Raw genomic sequence first — 6,000 nt, 5'->3', positions numbered from 1 at the left:
GTTAAGAACAAATTCTTATTTTCAATGACGGCCTAGGAACAGTGGGTTAACTGCACTAACTGCCATTAGTGGAAAGCATTCCCAGAAGAGTTGAGGCAGAAAAGAGGGGACCAACTCCATTTTAATGCCCATGATTTTGGAATGAGATGTTCGACGAACAGGTGTTCACATACTTTTGGTCATGTGGTGTAGCTAGCTCCCAAAGACTGAAATAAGATAAATATCTGTTTGAGTGGATTTAAATATCTGTTTTCATTGACCATTTAACCAATTTATTGAAAGCTAGTCTGAAAGCTACTGTTAATTTAACCAGTTTAACCAGTTCATTGAAAGCTACTGATAATTTGACTAGCCTAGCCAGCTACTGTAAATGTCTATTTGTGTTTCATTACCTCTCTGTCAGTGAATTCAATTTTTGAATCATGTTTTGGCATGATTATACACTCAGTGGCCAGTTTATTAGGCACACCCATCTAGTAGAGCCAGTCCCCCCCTTTCCCTCCAGAACAGCCAGACTTCTTTGGGGTATGGAAACATTGCTCAATTGGTATCAAGGGACCTAACGTGTGCCTGGAAAAACATCATTACACCACCGCCACCAGCCTGTACCGTTGACACCAGGCAGGATGGGGCCATGGACTCATGCTGCTATCGCCAAATCCTGACCAGGCAATGTTTTTCCACTCCTCAATTGTCCAGTGTTGGTGATCGTTGGAGTCGCTTCCGCTGGAGTCGCTTCTTCTTGTTCTTGGCTGATAGGAGTGGAACCCGCTGTGGTCGTGTGCTGCAGTAGCCCATCCGTGACACAGACCGATGAGTTGTGCAGAATAGCGTCTCGGAATGCACAACACTGTTGTGCTGCGCCGTTATTGGTCCGCTTGAGGCCTGCCTGTTCGCTTGCAAGATTCTTCCCATTCTCTCACCAACAAGCTGTTTTCACCCACAGGACTGCCACTGACTCAATGTTTTTTGTTTGTCGCACCATTCTCTATAAAACCTAGACACCGTCATGCGTGAGAAGCCCAGGATGCCAGCCGTTTCTGAGATACTGGAATCGGCGCGCCTGGCACCGACGATCATACCATGCTCAAAGTCGCTTAGGTTACACGCTTTATTAGGTGGTGTACCTAATAAACTGGCCAGGGAGTGTATGTCTCATTTCAAGTAATTAGTAGCAGGCTTAAAGAACCATTAAATAATATACTTTGCATAGAAACCAAAATAAAAGCATGTAGATGGTAAGGTGTGAGTGTGTGTAAGCAAACTAAGTGTGCGTGTCCTGTATCCTTCATTAAAGTGGCCTTTTATTGTCCACAGCACTGCTGTTTAATCAGCTTCTTGATATGACACACCTGTCAGGTGGATGGATTATCTTGGCAAAGGAGGCTCACTAACAGGGTTGTAAACAAATTTGTGCACAACATTTTTAATGTGCATTAAAGGAACACAATAGCCTCTGAACTACGAGCACACAAAATAGACCTGGGTTGGGTACGAAAGGGAAATAGCATTTTGAAACAGGGAGGTGCAACCTGAAATTACACTGAACAAAAATATAAATAATAATTTCTGGGAATATTTATTTTAGCTCATTAAACATGGGACTAACACTTTACATGTTGCGTTTCTATTTTTGTTCAGTGCTTATTTCCCTATTGAACACAACCCAGGTTTCTTTTGCTCGTAATTCAGAGGCTATTGTGTTCCTTTAAGCGTGACTGTAACTCCGTATTAGAGGGACAATTTACTGAGATGATGTAATTGTCTACAAAGAGATGAAAATGCTACCCTGCGAGCTGTGAGTGTACAAACAGAACATCTAAAAACAATCAGATAAATAGTTCTAATAAGAGTCCTAAGGTCAAACAGTAGTTGTCTGAAGTAACTGCAAAGTTAATTTTCCTTATGAAACAAAAAAACTATATGTTCCACTGTTCTATCAGATCTACAGAAGCTCAGTGGGGATATGTAATGATGTCTGCTGTCTTTGTGTATAGTGGCATCATATGGAAGATTGGGTTGGAATTGCGGGGGAAATAAACCCACACACAGACTAGGGGAGAGAAGCTGATTTCTGACAGTATTTTTGAATTTAGTATTTTATTAGGATCCCCAATTAGATGCTGCCAAGGCATCGGCTACTCTTCCTGGGGTCCAAACAGAAATATGCCGGGCGCGGGAAGCTCCTGACAGACGTGCGGCTCTGGCAGCTCCTGACAGACGGGCGGCTCTGGCAGCTCCTGACAGACGGGAGAACCTGGAGGGAGGAGACGGAGAGACAGCCTGGTGCGTGGAGCAGCCACAGGACCCACCAGGCTGGGGAGACCTACAGGAGGCCTGGGGTGTGTGGAGGAGGCACCGGGTGGACCGGGCTGTGGGGGAGCACTGGAGCGCAGCCTTGGCACCACTCCTCCAAGCTGGGTGACCACCTTAGCCCAGACCCTCCAGAGTGCAGGCACAGGTTGAAACGGGCTGTGGGTGAGCACTGGAGATCTGGTGCATACCTCCCAGCGCCCTGGAGACACAGCAGATACAACTCACCACTATAACTGTTCCTCTGTCTGGAGATACAACTCACCACTAGAACTGTTCCTGTCCTTTAGCCATTTGGTTTGCCTCCCTGTTGTGCTGTCTCAGCATCTTCTCTGCTGTCAATCTGTACTTCTTCTTGTTCTCCGTCTGTCTGCCTGCTTAAGCCTTATACGTTATGTTGCAAATGAGTGCCTGTCATATGTGTTCCCGTGAATCAACACCTACCCTATGTGTTAATTATTATTATTACAGGGCTCCAAACTAACATTTTCCCCTGGCCCCTGACCAAATCATGAGTCGTCATCTTACAAAGTAGTTCATAGTGCTTCATTAAGAACTTTATAAATATACTGAGCTATTCAAGAAATAGTGTCTAACGCGTCCAAGCAGGAACGCATGACTCAAGATATTTTCTGCAACCTAATCCAGTGATTGTCAAGAATTTGGGGTTGACAATTAGACTATAGTTACTCTTATTTTACTGTCAAAATAGAACTCCTTTCCAGATTTATTTTTGTTCAATAGAGATTAATTACATACATATTTATGTGCACTAAGTAATATCACAGGAATTTTGGGTTTAACACTTAAGGAAGTGGAAACTCAACACATTAACTACAGTGAGGTCCAGGAGTATTGGAACAGTGATATATTTTGTTTGTTTTGGCTCTGTGCTCCAGCACTTTGGATTTGAAATGATACAATGACTTTAAGGTTAAAGTGCAGACTGGCAGCTTTAATTTGAGGTTATTTTCATTCATATCAGGTGAACTGTTTAGAAATGAACACACTTCTTATACATAGCCCAACTCATTTTTAGGGGACAAAAAGTATACAAATTCACATATATGCATTAAAGTATTTGGTCTCATATATTCATAGCACGCAATGACTACATCAAGCTTGGTGACTCTACAAATGTGTTGGATGCATATTGCCAGATGGCCAATCCACCCTACTACTGGCTATATGTCTAAAAAGAAGCAGCTGTAACGTGGCACCTTATAGGATTAAGATGTAATATTATGGTAATTTAGAGCCCTCTGCAGGCAGGCTGCCCTCCACAATGACAAAGTGAAAACATGTTAATAAATGTTTGCAAATTTATTGAAAATGAGATACAGAAATATCTCATTTACATAAGTATCCACACCCCTGAGTCAATACATGTTAGAATTACCTTTCTGGGTTAGTCTCTAATAGCGTTGCACACCTGTATTGTACAATATTTGCACATTATTCTTTTAAAATTCTTCAAGCTCTGTCAAGTTGGTTGTTGATCATTGGTAGAAAGTCATTTTTAAGTCTTGCCAGAGATTTTCAATTTGTTGACTGTGGCCTGTGGAATGTTGTCCAACTCCTCTTTAATGGCTGTGTGAAGATGCTGGATATTGGCGGGAACTGGAACACGCTGTCATACACGTCGATCCAGAGCATCCCAAACAGGCTCAATGGGTGACATGTCTGATGAGTATGCAAGCAATGGAAAAACTGGGAAATGTTCAGCTTTGAAGAATTGTGTACAGACCTTTTGACATGGGGCCGTGCATTATCATGCTGAAACATGAGGTGATGGCAGCAGATGAATGGCACGACAATGGGCCTCAAGATCTCGTCACTGTATCTCTGTGCATTGAAATTGCCATCAAAAAAAGTATGTGTTTGTTGTCCGTAGCTTATGCCTGCCCATACCATTATTCCACCATGGGGCACTATGTTCAAAACATTGACAACAGCAAACCGCTCTCCCACGCAACGCCATACACACTGTTTGCCATCTGCCCATGAAGAGCACACGTCTCTGAAGTTGGTTACGACGCCAAACTGCAGTCAGGTCAAGACCCTGGTGAGGACGACGAGCTTCCCCGAGACTGTTTCAGACAGTTTGTACAGAAATTATTTGGTTGTGCAAACCCACAGTTTCATCAGCTGTCCGGGGGGGGGCTGGTTTCAGACGATCCCACAGGTGAAGAAACGTGGAGTTCTGGGCTGGTGTGGTTACACGTGGTCTGTGGCTGGTTGAACGTATTGCCAAATTCTCTAAAACGACATTTGGAGGCAGCTTATGGTAGAGAAATGAACAATACATTATCTGGCAAAAGCTCTGGCGGACATTCCTGCAGTCAGCATATCATTGGCACACTTTCTCAAAACTTGAGATATGTGACATTTTAGAGTAGCCTTTTATTGTTCCCAGCACAAGGTGCACCTGTGTACTGATCATGCTGTTTAATCAACTTCTTGATATGCCACACCTGTCAGGTGGATGGATTATCTTGGCAAAGGAGAAATGCTCACTAACAGGGATGTAAGTTTCTTTTGAGAGAAATACGCTTTTTGTACATATGGAACATTTCTGGGATCTTTTATTTCAGCTCATGAAACATGGGACCAACACTTTACATGTTGCATTTATATTTTTGTTCAGTGTATGAAGTGTGGTGATGTGTTGGATTTGCTCCCAACAAAATGCTTTGTATTCAGGACAAAGTTTATTTCTTTGCCACATTTTTTTGCAGTTTTACTTTAGTGCCTTGTTGTTTTGGAATGGAAAGGCTTCCTTCTGTTCACTATGTCGTTTACGAGGCCAATGGTGACTTAAAAACCGTTACAGAGTTTAATGGCTGTGATAGGAGTCAGAGGATGGATCAACAACATGGTAGTTACTCCGCAATACTAAAATGAAATCCCTGAGAGGTTTTCCTTCCTCTACAGAAACAATTAGGAAGGACTCCTGTATCTTTGTATTGACTGGGTATATTGATACACCATCCAAAGTGTAAATAATAACTTCACCATGCTCAAATGTATATTCAACGTCTGCTTTTTTTTCTATACCCGTCTACCAATAGACGCCCTTCTTTGCGAGGCATTGGAAAACCACCAACAAATGTCGAGGGGTGTAAATACTTTCTAAAATGGCACTGTAGGCAGAGTATGGCTATGAGTAACAAAAGGAACAGTAGCAGCAGCGTTTATGAGTGGGAAAGTATGGTGTGGTGTCAGTATGTGAATCCAGCGATTAACTCGATGACATTTTTTTAACCATTTGATAGCCCTAGTAGTAATGCTTGCCTTCTTCAGACCTCAGCAGTGGTGTATCGGAGAAGTGGGTATACTTTTCATTTCCCCCAAAATCTCACAAAACGTGACATACACGCTGAATGACCTAAAATTATCAATCCCATAATTGGTTTTTCACAGTCAGGCCATCCCAAACTGTACAAGTAGGCTAATAGTAGACCTACTATTGAAACATGAGGCTGTTAACTGAGTCAGAAATTCACAGGCTTCAGAGGTTTCAGTTTCTTCAGGTTCTCTCTCTCTCAAAGTTCCACTTCTTTTTCGAGAAAAACAACATAAGATGTTTTAAATCCACAACAATCCTTAAACCACATCGGGAAAATGTTAGAAATGTAGATTTGAGTGTAGTTACCCTTTATTTCAACTGTGCAGGCACCTAGCACT

The sequence above is a fragment of the Oncorhynchus mykiss genome, chromosome 3 (assembly GCF_013265735.2).
Source record: "Oncorhynchus mykiss isolate Arlee chromosome 3, USDA_OmykA_1.1, whole genome shotgun sequence".
Lineage (NCBI taxonomy): Eukaryota > Metazoa > Chordata > Actinopteri > Salmoniformes > Salmonidae > Oncorhynchus > Oncorhynchus mykiss.
The sequence above is the reverse complement of the archived record's forward strand: the minus strand, read 5'-3'. Positions refer to the sequence as shown.